The following is a 13563-nucleotide window of genomic DNA, read 5'->3' on the forward strand; positions in this document are numbered from 1 at the left end:
GCCTCTTATCAGTAATGCCTAGAAATATATCTTGTAGAGGATGAATGTATTCATCCTAGCCTGTTTGCATCTCTCCCAGCAAAGTGACACTTCTGTTGCTGGGCTAAGATAGGAGCAGAGGATACTGAGGTTGGCCAGAAAGAGGGCAAACAGCCCAGAGGCAAGACAGAGAACTGAAGATTCGATTCAGAGTCTTGCTCAGTAGCAGGTGTTTAGAATGCTTTATTTAGACACCACTTGCAAGATAATTCTGCGAAGAAAGGGGAGTGAATTAATCAGGTGTCAGAGCTACTGCAGCCTTAATGTGCATTACGCCAGGGTAGACTGGCGGTTTTGCTAATGAACCAGACACATGTATTGTCACTGGAAAATCCATACCAGAAGACCAGGATTTTTTTTTCTATTGTGCATGTGAGAAGCACTAAGTGTTATTTTTCACTCCGACATATAGGGAGGGAGGGACCCAACAGTAGCAACAAAGTCAGCAGTAGCTCCATTAGGGAACCCGCCAGGCACACATGTGAAGAGCAGCCGGTCATTCTTGAAACGAAGGGCCCGGTGGGCAAAAGGGAGGCAGCAGGGCTTGCATTACACAACCCATCGGGCAGGCATGCAAGGAATGGCCTGCCAGTAGGAACTTTCGGGAAACCGCTGCAAGGGCATGAAAGGAGTGGTCCAGCAGAATACTATGAGAAGAGGAATGGGTAGTGGGATGTGCAGTGCTGCAGTCTGACAGACAAGTTACTTACCCTCGGTAACACCCTATCTGGTACAGACATGATCTAATAATCACAATAGGTTACTCCAACTGACCACGTAGTGGTCACTATAGGGTGCACTTAACTGGCGGGACGTGAAGAATGATGTGTGAGGTCAGGTATGTCACTTCACCTTAAGGTGAGCAGGGAAGCAATTCCCTTTTATTTACCCTCACACACCCTGACACCAATAACAACTCCACAGTGTGGGAAGGATGGGTGGGTCTGTCCGAAAGGAATCTGTGACTACATATCTCTACCAGGTAAGGAGTTACCAAAGGTAAGTAACTTGTCCATCTGATAGGCATCTAGCCCCAGATTTCTTACCTTTGAAGAAATACCCAAGCAATACCTCCCCTGGAGGTGGGACTGCAGAAAGTTTTAGACAAGAAAATCTCACAGAACAGAGCGACCAAACAGGGCCCCTCTGCGAACCAGAGAATCCAGGCAATAGTTCCAGGCAAACATGTGCAGAGATGCCCACGTGGCTGGTTGGCAGATATCTGCAATTAGAACCTCACACTGGAGGGCTGTGGTGGCTGCCTTCGTGCTGGTGGAATGGGCCCTAAGCCCTTCAGGAATCTGCTTCTTTGCCAAAGCGTTACACATTTTTATACAGAAGATAGTCCTCTTCTCAACAGCACACCCCTTATTTGCACCTACGTACCCTTCAAAGAGTTGGTCATCCACCCAGAACTCTTTAGTGCCATCAAGCTAGATCGATATCATTCTTTTTGGGTACAGATGATGGATACGCTCCTTATCTTTGGAAGGGTGCAGAGGTGCACAGAAAGTGGGCAGAGTAACAGACTGTACCAGATGAAAAGGAGTTACAACCTTGGGCAAAAAGGATGCCCTAGTTTTTAGTACCACTTTGTCCGGAATGACTGTCAGGTAAGGAGGCTGTGATGACAATGCTTGCAGTTTGCTCAACGTTCTGGCAGAGGTGATTGCCACTAAAAAGGCTGTTTTGAAAGTGGGAACCGAACAGGGCAGTTGGGCAGCGGCTCAAGGGGTGCTCATCTCAAGAAAGTAAGGACCAAAATAAGGTCCCACTGTGAAGAGAAGCACAAGTTACTTACCTTCGGTAACAATATATCTGTAAGAAACATTAGTGTTAAATTCCTTTCCTTAGAATATCTCCAGGCAGCAGACTGGATCCGGAAAGTTTTCCTCAGCAGTACTCCTGCGCGTCAGTAGGCGTCATCTGCGGGTCCGGGATCGGCATCGCCGGGATGACGTCGCTGGAGTACTTAGATGCCGCCCTCGCGAGCTGATGTCAGTTCTGTACATAGCTTTCCGCGCCAGGTACACAGAGTTATGCAAGAAACCGACACTGGTGCCATGAAACTAGGGACCTCAAAGGGAAATACCTTAACCCTAGATATCGGTTCACAGAACGGGGAGGATGGGTGGGGCGGGAAGGAATGAATCTAACACTAATGTTTCTTACAGATATATCGTTACCGAAGGTAAGTAACTTGTGCATCTGAAAGAAACACGTTAGTGTTAGATTCCTTACCTTATGATAGATAGATACCCCCGCAATACCAACCCCGGTGGTGGACCTGCAAACCAATATCACACCAGGAAGTCCTGGAGAACAGAACGGCGAAAGAAGCCTCCTCTCCAGACTTGGCTGTCCAGGCAGTAATGCTTGAAAAACGTGTGCAGCGAGGCCCACGTAGCTGCCTGACAAATGTCCTGCAAAGGGACACCCCGTCCCAAGTCAGTGGTAGCCGACGTGGCCCGAGTGGAATGGGCACACAGCCCAACAGGAGGCTCCTTTTTAGCCAAGGAATAACAGACCTTGATGCACCAAACGACCAACCAAGAAATGGTCCGCTTGTGCACCACCCGTCCCTTCTTAGCTCCCACGTAGCCAACAAAGAGTTGGTCGTCCACCCGGAACTGGCGTGTGCGGTCTAGGTAAAAAGAGAGCACACGTTTTGGGTCCAGACGGTGGAGCCTCTCTTCCTCTTTCGAGGGATGTGGAAGCGGAAAGAAGGTGGGCAAGGTAATGGACTGCCCGATGTGAAAGGCAGTAACCACCTTGGGCAGAAAAGAAGAACGAGTCCTTAGAACAACTTTGTCCAGATGGACAGAGAGGAAAGGAGGCTTAGATGAAAAAGCCTGGAGCTCACTCACTCTTCTGGCAGAGGTGATGGCAACCAGGAAGGCAGTTTTTAGAGTCAGCAGACGAAGAGGGCAATTCTGAAGTGGCTCAAAGGGAGCGCACATCAGAAAGGTAAGCACCAGGTTTAAGTCCCACTGAGGCATCACAAAAGGAACAGGAGGAAACATGTGCGTGATGCCCTTCAAGAATCTATTTACAACAGGGGTCTTGAAAAGAGAAGGCTGATCAGGAAACCTCAAGAAGGCGGAAATGGCCGAAAGATAGCCCTTGATAGTGCCCAGAGCAGGGCCCTGCTGGCCCAGAGAAAGAAGGAAGAGTAGAGACCTCTGAAAGAGGGGCAGATAGGGGATCCACAGCCTTTGCTGTGCACCAGGCCACAAACTTGTTCCACCTGCAGGCGTATACAGCCTTTGTGGAGGGACGCCTGGCTGCCAGAATGACATCACAAACTTCAGGAGGCAAGTCGAAAGGCCTCAACTGCCGCCGCACAATTTCCATGCATATAGGTAGAGGCTGGACAGGCTGGGGTGGAGTACCATCCCCTGCTGCTGCGATAGAAGGTCCTCCCGAAGAGGCAGTCGAATCAGGGGATCGATTGACATACTGAGTAGTTCGGGATACCAGTACCATCGTACCCAATCCAGAGCCACAAGGATGACTTTGGCCCGGTCGCGCCTTATCTTCTTCAGCACTCTGGGCAGAAGTGGTATAGGCGGAAAGGCATAACAGACGGCAACTCCACTCGCGACGAAAAGCGTCTTCAAGCGAGTGCCGCCTTGGACATTCCAAAGCGCAGAACTGATGACATTGCGCGTTCGGTGGCGAATAGATCTAACCAAGGCAGTCCCCACTGCTGAAAGAGACCTTGCGCCACGTCGGAGTTCAGACGCCATTCGTGATCCATCATACACGGGGATGAGTTTGTCCGCCCTGGCGTTCAGCGAACCTGCCAGGTGTTGAACCATCAGGGTGATGCCCTATGTTCCGGCCACAACCCCACCCCACCCTGTTTCTTGCAATACCACATGGCGGTGGTGTTGTCCGTGAACACCTGCACTACACTTCCCCGGACAAAGGGAAGGAATGCCTTCAGTGCAAGTCAGATCGCCTGCAGCTCCAGTAGGTTGATATGGAGCCAGGACTCCGCCGAGACCAGAGGCCTCTGATCTCTGCCTCTCCTATGTGGCCACCCCATCCCAGGAGGGACACATACATCACCACTGTGCGCTCCGGTTGGGGGAAGGGAGAGGGATCTGCCACTGACCCAATCGCGGTCCTTGAGCCACCACTGCAGCTGTCTCGCAGTACCCTCCGAGATCAGAATGTGGTCGGACAGGTGGCCCCAATGCTGTGCCCACTGAAACTTCAGGTCCCACTGCAGAGCCCGTATCTGCCACCTGGCGTGATGTACCAGCAGGATGCAGGAGGCCATCAGCCCCAGGAGCTGCAGGGTCATTCTGACTGAAATCCGAGATAAAGGCTGAAAGAGTGGAATCAGAGCCTGAATATCCTGAACCCGCTGGGAGGAATAACCCAAACTGCACTGAGTCCAGAATCGCTCTGATGAAGAGGAGCTTCTGAGAGGGACTTCGGTGTGACTTCGGCACTTTGATAGAGAACTCCAGCAAGGTTGGTTCTGCGGCTGAACAAACGTGTGGGGGCGCCCCTTTTATTGGCCACCAAAGGCACGAAAAGCAGAAGTTTGCTGGCCCTGGCCTGACAGGCCCAAGTACTTGGCCGTAGACCTGGAGTCCTTAAAACGCTCAAGCGCGCTATCTGCTTTGTCGCCAAAGAGGCAACAACCATCAAAGGGCTTGTCAATGAGTGTGTTCTGGACATCCCCTGAAAAATTAGCGGAACTCAGCCAGGCGTGGCGAGAATCGCCACAGTCGTTGAAATCGCTCTGGCTAGCGAGTCCGTGGTGTCAAGTCCACATCGGATGGAATACCGTGCTGAGTCCCGCCCCTCAGTAAGAGCCTGGGGGAGCCGTGTCTGGGCATTCCCCGGACACTGGGGCAGCACATCCGCCACCGTATCCCACAAAGAGTGGGTGTAACAGCCCAAAAGGCATGCGGTGTTAATGGACCGCAATCATAGGCTGACCGAGGAGAACAGTTTCTTGCCAAACTGAGCTAGCCTTTTTGGATTCCTGATCCAGGGGAGCGGTCAGGGACGTAGAGGTGTGGATAACCAGACTCTTGTGGGTGGGGTGGGTGGACAGAAATCAGGGGTCGCCCGGGGCCGGGCAGTGGCGTCGGGCCACGTTCCGATCCACATGGGCACTGTGGAGGGCTTGGGCTAAGTGCCCAAAAGAATGTCAGAGAGGGCTTCGTTCAACGCCAGCATAGGCTCCGAAGAGGTAACTGGCAGTTGAAGCACCTCAGTGAGGAGGTTAGACCGGACAGCCGCTGCAGGGAGCTCAAGTGCCAAGGCCTTGGCTGCCCTGCGCAACACCACAGCATATGTAGCCCCCTCCTCCGTAGCCACGGAGGGAGGAGCGAGAAAACCAGTGTCAGGTGAAGTATCTAGACCACTTGCATCCCCCAGCTCATCTGCCCAGTCCTGACTTAACTGGCACTGCTGTGCCAGAGGGTCTTCAGACCCCTCCCAGTCCTACCCTTCATTCGTGTCCTGATATACAGGCATAAATGATGGAGCCGGGTCATAGACGAAGGGCTCACCCATCAACGGCGCCGGACCGGGGCTGAAACCAGGGGCAGCGGCGTCCGAGGACAGCGCCAGGAGCGGCACCATGGGGGTCGGCACCAGCAGAGGAGTTGTAAGGTCAACTGGCGTCAACCGGGATCCAGTCCTGGATCCCATGGGGTCTTGCTGCGTCGGAACCGAAGTCATAGACGCCGCCGAAGCCGCCAGCACGCTAGGACCCCCAGTCAGACCTGCAGGGCCCGAAGGCACACTGGCAGGCCTCGGAGCCGGGAAGAGAGTCCTCATGGCCACGAGGAAGTCTCTAATCTCGCCTGGAGTCGCATTGAGTCCAGGGACCAGAGGGTGTGGTGCCACCCAAACCCTCGGCTGAGTCACGCAAGGGGAGTCAGAAGAGCAATGTCGCTTCTTCGACCTTTTTGTCATGCCTCGGCTTACCTGAATGCGAGGACTTGGAACCCGACGAGCAGTGAGGACTGCGACTCCGTGACCGTTCCTTCGACTTCCTCCTCAACCGGGACCTCGAACGGCACAGAGCTGCCTGCCGGATCTCGAGGAGCTTATGGGACCGCTCCGGCCTAGCTTTCGACGTCAAGGCCCAGCAGTCGGGGCATGATTTGTCAACATAGTCGCCCCCAAACAGTAGAGACACTGGCGGTGGGGGTCGGTAACCGACATCAGTCGGTGACAGGCGTCACAAGGCTTGAAACCAGGCATCCCTACTGGCACCAGGAGTCTATGTCGACTCGAAAAAGAGGCAAAAAGTCCAAAACGTTAGTCAAAAATGACTAGGGGGACGTGCTCTTCCTGGATCTGCGCTTGCTGGCGCGGAAAAAAGAATAACTGACGTCAGCGCACGAGGGCAGCGTCTAAGTAATCCAGCGACATCATCCAGGCGATCACGACGCCGGAAACGGAGCCGCAGACAACGCCTACTGATGCGCAGGGGTACTGCTGACGAAAACTTTCCGGATCGAGTCTGACGCCTGGGGATATTCTAAGGTAAGGAATCTAACACTAACGTGTTTCTTTCAGATTGGGGAAACTAATGGGTGAACGTCATCAAAAACCTATGTACTAAAGGTACTTAAAAAGTGAAGGCTGAACTGGCAGTTGAAGAAAAGCTGAGAGGGCCAAAAGGTAGCCCTTCAGAGTGTCCAACACAAAGCCCTGCTAGGGCAAGTAAAGGATAAAAAGGAGAATATCTGACAGGGGCAAATAAAGGGTCAATAGTCCGTTCTGTAAATTAATAAAAATAATCTTTTCCATCGACTAGCGTAGACCGATTTTGTGGAGGGATGCCTGGCTTCCAGAATAACTTTGCAGACTTCAGGAGGAAGGTTAAAAGCGGTCAGCTGTCTCCGCTCAATCTCCACGCAAGGCTGCAGAGAGTGGACTGGTTCGGATTGAGGACTCTCTCCTGCTGCTGCTATACAAGATCTTCCCCAATGGGCAGCTTGATTGCAGGCAAAGCTCATTGCCAGAAGCTTGGGATACCAGACCCGCCGTGGCCTGTCAAAGCCACAAGAACGACTTGTACCCAGTTGCTCTTGGTTTTCTTGAGCACTCTGGGCAGGAGAGGTATGGGCAGAAAGGCGTACAGGAGGCCTGAGCTCCACTTGCGATGAAAAGCGTCAGAGTGAGAGCCGCCTTGGGAACGCCAACGTACAAAACTACTGATATTTTCGCAGGGACAGTTCACTAACGCCCTTGAATTGGAGGGCCCTCCTGGTGGTATAGATGCCGAAGAGGCATGCGGAAACTTGGAGACGGATCACAGAGGCCCTGGAAAGTACTGCCCCCTGGTCCCGTAAAACACCGGGCAGAGTTCAGAAATCGCCCCCGTGGAACTCGGGCACCCTGAGAACGGCGAAATCTGGGTGCAAACGATTGGAAAGGCGCTGGAGGATAGACTTCTATGACCAGGGGAGACGGGAGTATAAAGAGGCTCATCAGAAGGGCAAAAGCAGCATGTTATCTGGAGAGAACCGGAGCGGCTAGTAACTCTACGCATGAACTGTTTAGGGTTTATAAGGAGATATCCTCCTTAACAACGTTAGCTGCACCGGCTGTGGGCTCAGAAGAGCTATGTAATCGGGTGGCAGACTTTTTTTCCGACAAAGTGGAGAAAATGAATTCCACCTTCCTTGACGCCGCCAGAGTAGGAGGGGACGGAGGAGATAGAGAATGCAGAGGAGGGAGATGGGCTGAAGTTTTTCGATGCTCCCCCGGAACAGCTAATTAAAATCTGCAGCGGTATAAAGTCATGATCGCCCAAAGACCCGGCTCCCCCTAAAAGGTTGAGAGGGAGTTTGGAGCTCCTGGAGCCTTACATAAGACACCTGGTGGAGACCTCTTTCAGGACCTGTATAGTACCAGGCTGCTGGAAGGAAGCTGTGGTCCTACCTCTCCCTAAGAAACCTCATATTGGCCCAGACCAACTGTATAATCTGCGCCCCATCTCACTTTTGCGTACTTTGCCAAGGTGGCGGAAAAAGTGGTAAATAAACAAATGACGGCACATATTGGGAAATTCAATCTCCTATATCCCACCCAGTCCTGATTCAGAGTGTGCTATTCAACGGAATCAGCCTTGCTCTTCGCCACGAAAACCACCAGGCAATATGTGGATGCAGGTCAAATGGCAGCCTTGATCCTGTTGGATTTAAGTGCCGCCTTTGACACGGTGGCCCACCACACGTTGGTTCAATGTCTGAGGAATGGAGGGGTGTCGGGCAGTGCCATGAGCTGGTTGAAATCTTTTGTCCAGGCGCAGTTTTCAGGTGAGACAGGGCGACTATTATTCAAAAGTCATCAAGCTTAGACAGGGGGTACCGCAGGGTTCGAGCCCGACCCTGTTCAATCTCTACGTGGCTCCCGTAGCGGAGATTGCTGATGGGTTCGGGATCAGGGTTGTGTCCTATGCCGATGATACGCAGCTGGTGGTGTCCCTAACACAGGCGCCGGAGACGGCTGCCTCCAACTTCACAGCATGTTTGCAAGAACTGGCTGCATGGATGGCGAAGAACTGCCTGAAGTTGAATGGCGATAAGACGGAGGTGCTTGTGGTGGGGAGGGCCCCGACGGTATGGTCCTCTGCGCTCAGGCAAAGAATCTGGGGGTGTGGTTAGACACAAATCTTTCCTTGGATTACCAAACCAGGCGGGTGGCTGGCGCCTGCTTTGGAGTCTTGAAGGTCCTTCGGAAAACACTGGATATGCTGCCTACGGCGGCCAGGAAGACTATGGTCCATGCCCTGGTGACGTCGTGCCTGGATTATGGCAACATTCTTCATCTGGGTGCGACGACTAAGTGTATGCTTAGACTCCAGGGAGTGCAGAACGCGGCAGCACGCTTGATTCTAATGCGCCCGAGAAGGACTTCTGCAAAGGCAGCACGGGCTGCGCTACATTGGCTGCCAATAAGGGAAAGATTCTTATTTAAGGCACTGTGTGTGTCATCGGATCATGCAGGGGACTGCTCCATCGTACCCGTCTGATCTACTTACCCCCTGTGTCCCAACACGCCAGCTGAGATCAGGCGGGGTGGGCCTGGTGTGTGTACCTGCTGTCAAGAGCGAGGATGGGTGTACAGTCTTTTCGCCTGCTGACTGCCCAGCACTGGAACGCTGTACCTGTGGTACTCCGGATGGAGGCCCAGGAGAGCTGGTTTAGGAAAAATCTAAAAACCTATCTCTTCCCCCGGGATAGTTAGGGTGGGAGGCGACGGTAGTGGAATTCTGGGCAGAGGTACCGCAGCGCGGGGACACACTGGCCGAGTGTAACCATGCGCTATACAAATGTGCCTATTATATTGCACGTTCTCTTCAGAGCGGAACAAATCTAACCAAGGCTCTACCCGCTGCTGAAAGAGCCATGTACCTCCTCCGGTTGGCGACACCACTCATGATTCGCATGGCACCTTTGGCTGAGCTTGTCTGCTTTGGCATTCAGAGAACGAGCCAGATGTTGAACCACCAGGGAAATGCCCTGTTCCAGCCAAGTTCAGAGATGCAGGGCCTTTTGACAGTTCACGACGCCACACCGCCCTGTTTATTACAGTACTACACGGGGGTAGTGTTGCCCGTGAACTTCTGAACCAGCCTTTCCTTGATGGACAGTAAAAAGGCTTTCAGTGCCAATCGGACCGCCCAAAGCTCCAATAATTTGATATGGAGCTTGGCATCCACCCTGGAGACCAGAGTCCTCTGATCTCTACTTTCAGCAGATGACCACCCCATCCCAGGTGAGACGCATAAGTCACTACTGTGAGATCTGGGTGGGGATGAGTTTGCCTCTGACCCCATTCATGGTTCGTCAGCCACCACTGCAGGTCTTTCGCAGTACCCTCTGACATCTGAATCAGTTCAGTGAAATTTCCTTGATGCTGCACCCATTGGAACTTCAAGTCCCACTGCACAGCCCACATGCTCCACCATGCATGGTCCACCAGCAGGATGCAAAAGGCCATGCGGCCAAAGAGCCTCAGTCACTCTCACCGAAATCCAGGATAGAGGCTGAAATATTGATAACATAGTCTGACTATTGTGGACTCGCCATTTGGGATAATAAGCCAGAAACTGCACATTTCCAGAACCACTCCAATGAAAGGGAGTATCTGAGAGGGAATCGGGTGCAACTTCAGCACGTTGATAGTGAACGCCAGCGATAGCAGGCTAGTTCACCGGTCTGGAGGTGGGAAACAAATGCTTGGGACGAGCAGGTCTTCAACAACCATTCGTCGAGATAGGGGAGGACTCATACCCCATATCTCTGCAGATAGGCTGCGACTGCCGCCATCACCTTTGTGAACACCCGAGGGGCACTGGTGAGGCCGAAAAGGGAGCACAGCAAACGGAAAGTGCTTGTGGCCCACCGTAAATCGAAGATAGCGATGAAGGGCAGGCAGGACGGCATTATGAAACTAGGCATCCTGAAAGTCCAGTGCTACCATCCAGTCACCAGGGTCCAAGGCAGACAGGACCCGAGCCAGGGTGAGCATCTTGAACTTTTTTGAGAAAGCAGTTGAGGGCTCTGAGGTTGTGGATAGGACAAAGGCCTCTGCCCTCCTTTGGGACCAGAAAATAGCAGGAGTAACAACTACAACCTATTTCAGGCCCGTAAACCCTTTCTAAGCTCCCTTGGCAAGAGTTTTGACATCCTCTCAGAGTAAGGCAAGGTGATCCTCAGTCAGCCGATCGTACACTGGAGGCATGGATGGAGTAGTAGTCTCGAAGGGGAGGGAGTAGCCCCTTCAGACTATTTGCAACACCCACTTGTCTGAGGTGATGTCTTGCAAGTGGTGGCGATGGTGGTGTATTCTGCCACCTACTCGCCGTGAATTAACCTGGGGGGATCAGACCAAGAGGGTTTTGTGATGGAGGGGGGGGGATCGTGGCAGCGCTCGACTTCTGGCTTCACAACCTTGGGTTCAGTGTAAACCAAGTTTATGGCCCCCTCAGCGGTTGCTGAACTTGTGGGCCATCTAGCTGGAATAGGGTTGGCGCAGTTGGTAGCCTCTTCAGTAGCCACCAAAGGAGCAAAAATCAGACAGGCCGGGATGCTGTGGTGAGGCCTAGGGACTTGGCTGTAGCCCATGAGTCCTTGAAAAGATTAAGTACGGCAGCTGTATAGTCTCCGAAGAGACAGGAGCCAATCAAAGGGCATGTCCATAAGATTAGCCTAGACATCCCCCGAAAAACTGGACGTCCTCAGCCAAGAGTGGCAACGGACGGTCACCATCTTGGAAATAAATCTGCACAGCAAGTCCGATGGTCATCTTCGCTGCATCTCTCCCATCTGAAATAGCTTGAGAGAGTAGAATCCGATCCTCTTCTGAGACTCTGGGCAGCACCTACGCAACCCTGTTCCATATTGAATGGAAATAACGTCCCAAAAGGCATGCAGTGTTCACCGAACTCAATGCTAGACTGGCGGAAGAGAACATTTTCTTCCCAAAGCTTCCCAGTCTCTAGGTTTCTCTGTCCTGGGGTGCAGAAGGGAATGCACCATGAGAAGTGTAAGCTTGAACCACCAAGCTTTGTGGGGGTGGGGTGGGCAGTGAGGAAAACGGAGTTGCCCAGTGCAGGGCGATGGCAGTGGGCAATCATTCTGTTCACAGGAGCCCCTGTGCTGGGCTTGGGCCAGGTGCCCAGAAGAACGTCCTTCAAGGCCTCATTGAAAGGCAGCACTGGCTCTGCGCTGGAGACACCAGGCAGTAGGAAGCGGCAGGTTCAAGACCTCCACAGCCCTAAGCACCATCCTAGCAAATGATGCCCCCCCCCCTCATCCCAAGATAGGGATCGAGACAGACGGGATGACTTCGGAGGTGCCAGTCGCCGGGCCGCGATTAGCTTTAGGCAATGCTCTCTCAAAGCTTTCAGCACCATGGCCCGGCAATCGGAGCACAACTTAGCATGTCTCTGGTGCCTGTAGCACAACCACATCACTGAGTGGGAGTCTGTGACCAACATGGCACGGTGACAGGCGCCACACGGCCTGAACCCTGAGCTCTTCTTGCTAGACTTCCCTAGCACAGCTAATGTCAACAAATAGTCGAAAAAAAAGTCAAAAAATTACAGGGGTAAGCTCTCTTCGATGGCTCTGCGCTGGCTGGCGCGGAAGAAAAGAACGGACGTCAGCGACAGAGTGGCAGTTATATTGACAATCCAGACCTCATGACCATGTAGCACAGAGTCGACCAACACCATCTACCGGTGCGCAGGGGTACTGCTAAGAAAAATCTTCTGTATCCAGCCTGACACCTGGAAGGTCAAAGGTAAGGAATCGGTGGCTAGATGTCTATCAGATACCCTGGTTTTCTGATATGCAGTAGCTATTTTCCCCTTTGTAATCCTCAAGTATACACCAACCTACAGGTTTATAATCAGCTCTAAATCCACATTTATGAATCCACTTCTTTATTTTGCAAAAAAATAACTTGTTAAATTCGCTTTAAACAGGTTTTACTTTTCAGTAGATTTTTACAAACAAGATATGACTGATATATGTTTAATCCTGAGATCCTTCTAGTCCTTCGTTTGTTTTGGAAAACAGGCAAATGCAGTGCTTCTCTGTAAATCCCCTAGAACCTTACTTTTGACAAAATACCTAGGGTACTCAGTACATTGTAGTTCTCTAGTTTTAGCTTTAAGCCAGTTACTGAACAGGAAGGACAAACCTTAACCAAAGTAAACGTCAGGAACATATTGTGTGTATTATGACAATTAAAAATTTGCAAAGAAGTATAACCAAGTCCACCATTAGAGCTTTACAGCTAAAAGGCTCATCCGAAACTTCAAGAACCATTTGGCATCGTGCCATGGAGGAGTAGAATTCCCTTTCTTAATTTTTAACTCTTCTGCTTGTTAATTATGACATATTCCCTTTTCACCTGTCCACATTACAAACTTACATTGCAACTAAACTTTACAAATTTCAATAATATTTACAGTAGACAAAAACACGCAGTAAAACGTTTTACCACTAAGTATCAATTCAAATTTTGAATGAAAAAGAAAAAAGTAATGCTTTACCATGCTTTACCTTGCTTGTGCTGCAATGGCAATGTACTGTATTTGAAATTATTACAGTGCAATTCTCCTTTGGCATTTACATATGAACACTCATCAATACCCTACACCCATATTCTCCGACACCCCGTCGCCAAAGTAATTTTTCCCTCCTGCGGTTTTCCAGAAGAAAATAACTTGTATGAAAGTCTTTGAAAGACCATCTTACACATCTGTACACTAGATCTACAACACAGATTTAGGAGGGCAAAAGGAATTATAGGGAAATAAAATTTACACTTAATGCCCACACACCTACATTTAGCACACAGTGTAGCATTTATAATTAAAAAGGTAATAAAATAATTAAAAAAAATAATCCTTTCAAGACGAAATTCAAGTCTCCTACATCTAAACAGCCACGTCTTCAGAAACAAAACAATAATATTGCTTAAACCACAAAATGTACGTAGGTAAACAATGCAGTTTACAGA

Source organism: Lissotriton helveticus, chromosome 11 (assembly GCF_964261635.1).
Source record: "Lissotriton helveticus chromosome 11, aLisHel1.1, whole genome shotgun sequence".
NCBI classification, from domain to species: domain Eukaryota; kingdom Metazoa; phylum Chordata; class Amphibia; order Caudata; family Salamandridae; genus Lissotriton; species Lissotriton helveticus.